At 41.4% G+C, this 10,625-nt stretch overlaps 1 pseudogene; it reads left to right on the top strand.

Moving 5' to 3' along the window:
* The first annotated feature begins 8,454 nt into the window (after positions 1 to 8,454).
* LOC143621300 (putative mannan endo-1,4-beta-mannosidase 9) lies at positions 8,455 to 10,177 on the top strand (annotated as a pseudogene).
* Positions 10,178 to 10,625: the final 448 nt, after the last annotated feature.

Below are 10,625 nucleotides of genomic sequence, written 5' to 3'. Positions count from 1 at the left end.
GCTTGCGCGCGAGGCGACTTATGAGCTATAATAATAACAAAAGCCTGCGCGCGAAGCGACTTACGAGCTGAGAATAATAAAAGCCTGCGCGCGAGGCGACTTACGAGCTGAGTAATAAAGCTGGCGCGTGCGGCGACGTACGAGCTAAGAATAATAAAGCTGGCGCGCGCGGCGACTTACGAGCTGAAGAATAATGAAGCTTGCGCGCGAGGCGGCTTACGAGCTGTAAAATAATAAAGTTTGGCGCGTGAGGCGACTTACGAGCTGTAGAATAATAAAGCTGGCGCGTGAGGCGACTTACGAGCTTGTAGAATAATGAGAGCCTGCGCGCATGGCGACTTACGAGCTGTAATATTAAAGAAGCTGGCGCGCGAGGCGACTTACGAGCTTGTAGAATAATGAAGCTGGCGCGCAAGGCGACTTACGAGCTTGTAGAATAATGAAGCTGGCGCGCAAGGCGGCTTACGAGCTGTAAAATAATAAAGCTGGCGCGTGAGGCGACTTACGAGCTTGTAGAATAATGAGAGCCTGCGCGTATTGCGACTTACGAGCTGTAATAATAAAGAAGCTGGCGCACGAGGCGACTTACGGGCTTGTAGAATAATGAAGCTGGCGCGCAAGGCGACTTACGAGCTTATAGAATAATTAAGCTGGCGCGCAAGGCGGCTTACGAGCTTGTAGAATAATTAAGCTGGCGCGCAAGGCGGCTTACGAGCTTGTAGAATAATTAAGCTAGCGCGCAAGGCGGCTTACGAGCTGTAATATGATGATAATGACTGGCCAAGGGCCTCTTCTGCGCAGGATGACTATCCCGGCTTGTCTTCAAAATAATAATGGAGGCACAAACGGCCAAGTAATAATAATGATGTCACAGGTGCTTGCGCGGCTCGTGGCCGAACCTTTTAGTATGGCGCGTAGCCATACGGGTTTATGAGTATTCCACCCTTGGCGCGAGGCCTGTGGGTTTATGAGTATTCCACCCTTGGCGCGAGGCCTGTGGGTCTATGAGCATTCCACCCTTGGCGCGAGGCCTGTGGGTCTATGAGCATTCCACCCTTGGCGCGAGGCCTGTGGGTCTATGAGCATTCCACCCTTGGCGCGAGGCCTGTGGGTCTATGAGGATTCCACCCTTGGCGCGAGGCCTGTGGGTCTATGAGCATCCCACCCTTGGCGCGAGGCCTGTGGGTGTATGAGTATTCCACCCTTGGCGCGAGGCCTGTGGGTCTATGAGCATTCCACCCTTGGCGCGAGGCCTGTGGGTCTATGAGCATTCCACCATTGGCGCGAGGCCTGTGGGTCTATGAGCATTCCACCCTTGGCGCGAGGCCTGTGGGTCTATGAGTATTCCACCCTTGGCGCGATGCCTGTGGGTTTATGAGCATTCCACCCTTGGCGCGAGGCCTGTGGGTCTATGAGCATTCCACCCTTGGCGCGAGGCCTGTGGGTCTATGAGCATTCCACCCTTGGCGCGAGGCCTGTGGGTCTATGAGCATTCCACCCTTGGCGCGAGGCCTGTGGGTCTATGAGCATTCCACCCTTGGCGCGAGGCCTGTGGGTTTATGAGCATTCCACCCTTGGCGCGAGGCCTGTGGGTTTATGAGTATTCCACCCTTGGCGCGAGGCCTGTGGGTCTATGAGCATTCCACCCTTGGCGCGAGGCCTGTGGGTCTATGAGTATTCCACCCTTGGCGCGAGGCCTGTGGGTCTATGAGCATTCCACCCTTGGCGCGAGGCCTGTGGGTCTATGAGCATTCCACCCTTGGCGCGAGGCATGTGGGTCTATGAGCATTCCACCCTTGGCGCGAGGCATGTGGGTCTATGAGCATTCCACCCTTGGCGCGAGGCCTGTGGGTTTATGAGCATTCCACCCTTGGCGCGAGGCCTGTGGGTTTATGAGCATTCCACCCTTGGCGCGAGGCCTGTGGGTTTATGGGTATTCCCAACTTTTAAGTTTGAGCTAAGGCTCATATTTTTGGGCTAAGGCCCTGACGTTTTAGAGTTAAGACTCGTCAACGCGTTTGAGCTTGAAGCTCGCGCATGTATGTTTACTTCGTTTTATTTTTAGTTTTATGTCAATATAATGTTGTCATATTGCTCAAATTAATAAAAGGAAGTGTGAAACATGTATGCAAAAACATGTATGCGGTGGCGCGAATGCAAACCGCTGTGGCGAAGAGTGATCGCCGGGAGCGCGCATGCGGAATCCGAAGTTGATCCGCGGTGTCGCGCATGATCTAGAGATTTTGAATGCGTGAGCATCTGTGATGTGTGAGCATGCGTGATGAGTTAGCATGCTTGATGCTCGAGCATGCTTGATGTTTGAGCATGCTTGATGCGTGAGCATGCTTGATGCTTGAGCATGCTTGATGCTCGAGCATGCTTGATGCTTGAGCATGCTTGATGCTCGAGCATGCTTGATGCTTGAGCATGCTTGATGCTCGAGCATGCTTGATGTTTGAGCATGCTTGATGCGTGAGCATGCTTGATGCTTGAGCATCGATGCGTGAGCATACTTTCGATGCGTGAGGATGCTTGATGCTTGAGCATGCTTGATGCGTGAGCATGCAAATGTTTGAGCATGCTTGATGCTTGAGCATGCTTGAGCATGTGCTATGCGCCATGAGCATAGGTTTTGGCTGTCTTCATGACATCTTGATTTTAAGCCTCGGTCTGTATCTTGTGGGTTGACCTTTCGCGCGCTCGGTGCCTGCGCGCATGTTTGAGCATGCTTGATGTTTGAGCATGCTTGATGCGTGAGCATTCTTGATGCTTGAGCACGCTTGATGCTTGAGCATGCTTGATGCTTGAGCATCGATGCGTGAGCATACCTGATGTTTGAGCATGCTTGATGCGTGAGCATCGATGCGTGAGCATACTTGAGGCTTGAGCATGCTTGATGCTTGAGCATGCTTGATGCTTGAGCATCGATGCGTGAGCATACTTGATGTTTGAGCATGCTTGATGCTTGAGCATGCTTGATGCTTGAGCATCGATGCGTGAGCATACTTGATGTTTGAGCATGCTTGATGCGTGAGCATCGATGCGTGAGCATACTTGAGGCTTGAGCATGCTTGATGCTTGAGCATGCTTGATGCTTGAGCATCGATGCGTGAGCATACTTGATGTTTGAGCATGCTTGATGCGTGAGCATCGATGCGTGAGCATACTTGAGGCTTGAGCATGCTTGATGCTTGAGCATGCTTGATGCTTGAGCGAACCCAGATCTGATTCAGCACAGATATGAGGGTTTTCCCCAAAATATCGGGTATTTCTTCCTGTGTATTTCCAGATCATTGTTCAGATCCGATAGTATTTCTTCCTGTGTATTTCTTCCAACAGATCTGATAGTATTTCTAGATCTGGAAATAATTTTTAGATCTACGGCAGAACATATCTGAGAGAAGAAATCGTAGATCTGAGATATCGATGAACAGATCTGGAATATTGATGAACAGATCTGAGATATTGATGAACAGATCTGGAATATTGATGAACAGATCTGGAATATTGATCCGTATATCTGAGATCTTGATGAACAGATCTGTAGATCTTTATGAACAGATCCGTAGATCTGATGAACAGATCCGTAGATCTGAGATGCTGATGGACAGATCGGAGGGCCGAAACGAGAAGCGAAGTGTGGTTCATTGCCGTCCCACGGATGGCGCCAAATGTAGAAACGTGAAATGAATCTGACCTGACCCATGACGATGTTTCCACGGACTTCGAGATGAACGAACCACGACTTGCTTGCTTCTGCTCCGACCGCTGCTGTGATCTGCTGTGACTTTTGGGGGTGTGGAGGTGACCGCTAAGAAATCCAGAGGATCTCTTGTTCACAGACACAAAAATATGGTGGTGGCTCTTATTGAGCTGTTTGCCAACCCTTGATAAGGAGGTGGAGGCCTCCTTATATAGGGAGCCTCATGGCCACCATCATGGTACCCTAATGGGCCTAGCCCAGTTAGGGTTACCTCCACAAAACCCCCTCAGCCCAATAACAAATGTATTAGCCCATATAATAAAATAAGCCCAAAACATAATAAATTAGGGTTCTTAGTACCATACCCCGACATATATAATTGTATAAATAGTTGATAAATGATGAGTTGAGCTCGGAGTTTAAACATAAAGTTCAAAACTAGTTGCTCCAGATCTATTTAGGCTACCTTTTATGTTTCTTAGTTGAAAATAGTCCTGCTATTATTAAACTATCAAATTTTTGGTGGATAAATGACAGCTGGAATAGTGATATTAGTTTTGCTTGTTGATCTTCTAAATGTAACTAACTTAAGGTGGTTGTCAAATTTTAATAGATGACGGTTAAATTAGTATTAATTTTTTACTACAACTATGGCGGTCGTTGAATTTTGAAATTTATAAAAAATATGGTTATTGAACCCTTTTTTTTGTTTAGTCGTGACAACCCATATTCGGACTAAATTGTAAAATAAATATAACAAGTTTTTTTATCAATGCTTTGGGCAATAAGCACGTGGTAAAGTGGTAAGAGATGTTTGGTGTTTGATGTGGCTAAGGTTTGATACCTATCTTCATCATTTAGTTACGACGTTCTTAGGTAATGATATGAGACTAGGTGAATGTGGCGTTCACTTTGTTTCCTTGAACTAAACGGATTTTACCTCACCGCACTGTCATGATTTAGGGCGAGTGTTCACGGTCGTTAGTCTTAGATGAGGGTTTTACCCAGATCAAAAGGCGAGTGTATCAAGATGTGACGAATTTAACCAATAGCACATTTGAAAATTCGTTGACCGGTAAAAAATCAAAGTCTTGGGAATTAATTTAATTTAATTATCTTGATTTTTATAGTATGGAAAATCTTTATAGATAGTTAGACACATGGATGAGCAAATTCGGTATTAGTATCGATTAGTACCGGTACCGGTATGAAATCGGTACTGATTTGATACCGTCGGTATCGAAACCGGTGCCAAAGTTTTGAATTGTTGATACCGATTTGTTACTTTTAATACCGGTACCGTCCTGGTATCGAAACGATACCGAACCGCACATTCGGTGTCGGTACAAAAAAATTACGATTTTCAGGATCGGGATTTTCGGTACCGATCTCATTCCTAGTTAGACCCTTCACTGTGGAGGGGCTTTACTGCCCCTCCACGTCATCTTCATGTAGGAAACGAGACTTTAAAGCCCCTCTTCATAAAACCCCGTTATTGTTTCATGCCCCTTATATATGTATGTATGTGTGTATGTATGTATGTGTGTGTCTAGGGTTGGAATCAAATACAAATTAATTTAACATGCTAATTGTGAGAATCAAGTAGTGTAATTATATATACAGCATAGTGTAATTATACTATGATGTAATTACATAATTACACTACTTGATTCTCACAGTTAGCACGTTAATTTAATTTGTACGTTATATATAAGAGTGAGATCAAGTGAAAACTTAAAAACTGTTAGAGAATTATTTTGTAATTTAAAAAAAAAACATTTTGAAGATTTTTTTTCTTTCTTTCTTCTTTGTAATTTAAACAAGTGAAAACTTAACTATCTTTGTGTGGCAACACTAGCTGCCATCTTTGATTTGAAGATTACATACCTTTAATATTTGAATTTTAAAATAAGTTGAATAGAACAACGCCTTTTGATTTAAAGATTGAAATTCATAGTGTAATGCACCATCCCTAAACCATGGATGGATGGATGAATTTGTTGGATGCATGATAAGTAATGAATATTATTTTAAAATTAAATAATATGCTAGTATCCGTATATATTTATTGAATACTTTTGCTAACCAAACATGTTGAAAATTCAACACCTTGATAACAAAGACTAAAATCCGATGTCAGTTTAAACCATGTTGTCTTCAATATATCATAAAAAGAAACTTGCACCCAAAAACATACTAACGATTCAAGTTACACACACACACACACTTTACATGCGCCGTGATTGCCCAAATATTCTCAGCTAGCAACTTATGTTTTCACAACCACCAAACAGGCGAACAAAGTAAAAATAATAATGTTTTTTAATAAAAATTTAATAGATTTATAAAGTTACAACAAGTAATGTGTATACAGTTTAACAACATCATGAACCTAGAGACTGGGGAATATATGAAGATGCGATTAATGATTAGCCGTCAACAACGGACACAGTGTTGTAAGCGAAGGCACTAACGGGTGCATGAATGTTTAAGCAAGAAGAAGAGAGTTGAAAGGAGTAGTTGAATGTATGTCAAGGCAGTCTTAAAGAATGAGCAGGTGAATGGAAACACCATATGTCTTGAAAATATGAACGCTTAAATAATTAACTATCAAATTTAAATAATTAACTATCAAATTTAATATTTGGTTGCAACTACTAAACAAGTCGGTAGACAGCCAAGCGCATTAGCGCGAAGTGACCATGAGTATGCTTTCTTAGCAAAATTTTCAAGTAGGAGTACAAAAGTGGTGAAGCTACGTACCATGGAAAAGAACCTGGCGTAGAAGATCCTCACAATCAAACTATGAAGATGAATAGTGGTCGGGGGATAGTGAAAAATCTAACACGCACATCAGCATTAAACACATAAGTGTGATCAAAGTGGACGTGAAGTATTAGGAGGTGAAAGGAAGGGTAGGCAGCTTAATCTCATAAAGCATTTTATCTTATTAGGAAGTGAATGAAAGTCACTGTTCTTATCAGGGCCGGCTCTATCATTATGGGGCCTAAAGCACAATAGAAATTTGTGCCCTTCTAATATATATATATATATATGATCCAAACTGAATTATATAAACAAATTAACAGTCAATTAAGAGTATATACAATAAAGTGTAGTTCTACTATCAATTCGACCTACAATTTTTCAAACAATGATTCAAACTATTCACACAAACAGATCAAACACTAGAAAAATAAAAAGGTAAATGTTTTCTTTTTTTTATTAAATGAAAAATTAAAAATAAAAAGGCAGAACATAATCTCAGCAGCTCCTCTCTTTCTTGCTTGCAGCCCAACAGCTCAAACATAACAAAAAAAGTCCACTTCTAAAAGCCCATGTAATACAAACCTTGTTTTATCAGTTAGAGGCCCAAAGCCCTAACTTGTTTTAAAAGGCCCACGGGCCGGCCCTGGTTCTTATATGTCTGCCGATAATGTCGAACACGTTCAAGCTGAACGTGCACCTGAATTTCAAGTGGCTCCAAGCGTGGTAGAATGTGTTGCCACACCCCCATCTTCTGATGAAATTGCTCAAGTTGCGGCTGCGACTGAACCCAAGTGAATCAGATAACACAGCATCAACTCCGGTTAATACATTTGTTGTTCCTTACGGTGAACGCGAATAGATTACCGGTCGCCGGCGAATTGAAGAAGACGAGATGAGAAATTGATGAGGGTGGTGTAGGGCCGTTTTATATTTTATATATTTGTTTTAATTTTAAACCTATTTTGGTAAATAAGTTTCAAAATCCCTGTATTGGTAAATACTTTTTACCTAAACCCCATTTTGATAAAAAAAATAAAAACTCAAAGTTTCCTCTATTAGCAATAATCAAGAATTTACCATAGTTTAATTTTGAATATGGGGTGCGTGCTTGTAAATGATTTTGGTTTGCCTCCTACGGGCTTGTTCAACGATATTACTTCCATCAAACGTATGTTGGAGTTACACTGTTATGGTGCTCAAGAACTCGATATGGTGCACCAATAACTATCATATTCGTTCATTCCTTCAAATTATATTTGAAAAAACGACAAGATATTAATTAGTTATAAAAGTATAAACTACAAGCACAACAACCGCCAAATGTTTATCTTACATTCAATATGTTAAGTATCTAATACAAAATCCTATAATAAGCTAGAGTCGCAAACACGGAAAGAGTTTTCTATCATCAAAGAGTAGTACAACGCTCGTGTTTGTCTTGCGTGATGTTAACCAGGCCACCAATCAGGCAAGGTAAATAGTCATCAATGACAATTAGTCATAGTTTTCTATATATATCCACTTGATATTTTAAGCTTGTAACATGAAACAGAAAGTGACATCACGTGCAAATTGAAGCTCATGCAACATGCATCGGCTCACCTCACCTCACCTCACCTGATGTTACAATATTTAAACAAGATCCCATGCACATAGAGAAATAATATAAATTCCAGATTTGACCAGAAATAGAAGCTTCAAACGAACAAATTGCACACAAGCAAACGATTACCAAACGCTTTGACACCAGACGCCTTATGCAACTGTTTTATATTTGGAGTTAAAGCCGTTCATGCAACCAGACGTATGGGGTCATGCATGGGCGTTCTTGAGTTACACAAGCAAGATGAAGAGGTCTCATTTACAGTTAGTTACTGATCCGTAGTATAAATACAGGCTGAGTTTGGACACCGGAACACACACTCTACATTCCATCCATTGCTTAATTTCGTATATCAACTTCTACTGAAATCTAATCAACCATGTCAGCACCCAATGGAGATTCCGTTAATGGCAGTTTTGCACAGACAAGGAGACATCATTTCGAGGTCAATGGAAAGCCCATGTATTTTAACGGGTTTAACGCCTACTGGTTAATGTGTATGGCCGCTGATCCATCCACGAAAGCAAAGGTCTCAGATGCTTTTCAAGATGCTTCAAAAGTTGGAATGAACGTCGTTAGGACATGGGCTTTAAGTGATGGTGGCATCAAACCCCTACAAACCTCTCCTGGTGTTTACAATGAGGACATGTTTAAGGTTCTCCAATAATCTGATGGATGTCAATTTCATTTCTTTCTGTTTTTTTATATGTGCTTGTCATTGATTTTATTTAAACTCAACTTTAATTAGATATCAAACAAATATATATACTCCTAGGAGTAGCTAGAATATCAAACATCTAAACCTGGCTTTTCTTTACAGGGACTGGATTTTGTGATATCAGAAGCCAAAAAACATAACCTTCGCTTAATTCTAAGCTTGGTCAATAACTGGGACGAATTTGGAGGTAAAAAACAATACGTTCAATGGGCCAGGGATCATGGAGGGCAGTACGTTAATAGCGACGACGAATTCTTTTCAAACGCTGTCGTTAAAGGATATTATAAGAATCATGTGAAGGTATATATATGATCTGCATGTTGGCCTTCAATCACATTAATTATATATTTCCTACAGCATCCATAATTGTTGCTATTCTTGAGCATGTTTAATTTGTGCAACAGAGCGTTCTTACGAGACGCAACTCAATCACCGGTGTTGCCTATAAGGACGATCCCACCATCTTTGCATGGGAGCTCATGAATGAACCCTGTTGCCAGTCTGATCTGTCGGGAAAGACGCTTCAGGTTCAAGCTAGCTCGCATATACATGTGTATTTTGGTTCACGTGTGTGAAAGTGCAATGTGCATGGACACTTCTAACACCTCGATCGCTCTTCTTCCTGTAGGAATGGATAGTAGAAATGGCGGCCGAAATCAAATCCATTGACAAGCATCATCTTCTTGAAATTGGGCTTGAAGGGTTTTATGGAGAGTCGATGCCTGATAGGAAACAAATCAATCCAGGCTATGAAGTTGGGACTGACTTTATTTCGAACAACAACATCAATGGTGTAGATTTCGCTACCATCCATCTCTATCCGGATCGATGGTACCGCCTGTTCCTTAATTACCACGTGAACTCAAACACAAGTTTGTTCATTAATTTGTCATGTATAAAACTTGAAACACAAACACCAGCCAACTCCAATACCTGGCTATAGCTATAGCGTTTTTAAGTCATTTTATTTGACTGACTGACATACATATATACATACACGTATTTTGATTTATAGGGTTTCGGGAGGAAGCGCTGAAGCTCAGGCCCGGTTTGTAGAAAAATGGATTAAAGCCCATATTGAGGATTGTAAAGCCGTCCTGAGAAAACCATTACTCATTGCGGAATTTGGTAAGTCCTCATGGTCATCGGGCTACACCGTCAAAGCAAGGGATGATTACTTTCAAAACATATTCAACATGGTATAAGAAAGTGCAAGAAATGACGGGTCTTGTTCGGCACGACGTTCTGGCAAGTCATGGCTGAAGGAATGGATAACTGGGGCGACGGATACCAAGTTGTGTTGGAGCAAAGCCCCTCAACTGCTGCCGTGATTGCACAACAATCACAAAAGATTTCTTCACTCAACTCGATGATAAACATATAGTTCTATGCTTACCACACAAGAAGATTGATGACTGATTAAATTGAGTTCTCGTAAAATAACTATCTTTGTGTGGCAACACTAGCTGCCACCTTTGATTTGAAGATTACATACCTTTAATATTTTAATTTTAAAATAAGTTGAATCTTGGAACACCTTTTGATTTTAAGATTGAAATTCATAGTGTAATGCACCATCCCTAAACCATGGATGGATGGATGGATTTGTTGGATGCATGATAAGTAATGAATATTATTTTAAAATTAAATAATATGCTAGTATTCGTATATATTGATTGAATACTTTTGCTAACCAAACATGTTTAAAATTCAACACCTTGATAACAAGACTAAAATCCGATGTCAATTTAAACCAAGTTGTCTTCAGTATATCATAAAAGAAACTTGCACCCAAAGACAACGATTCAAGTTATATATATATATATATATAT

This window comes from Bidens hawaiensis, unplaced genomic scaffold (genome assembly GCF_021521415.1).
Source record: "Bidens hawaiensis isolate Kalapana, Puna unplaced genomic scaffold, B.hawaiensis_p1.1 tig00002839_1, whole genome shotgun sequence".
Classification (NCBI taxonomy): Eukaryota; Viridiplantae; Streptophyta; class Magnoliopsida; order Asterales; family Asteraceae; genus Bidens; species Bidens hawaiensis.
Note: the sequence above shows the minus strand (reverse complement) of the source record. Positions and strands in the feature narration are given on the sequence as shown.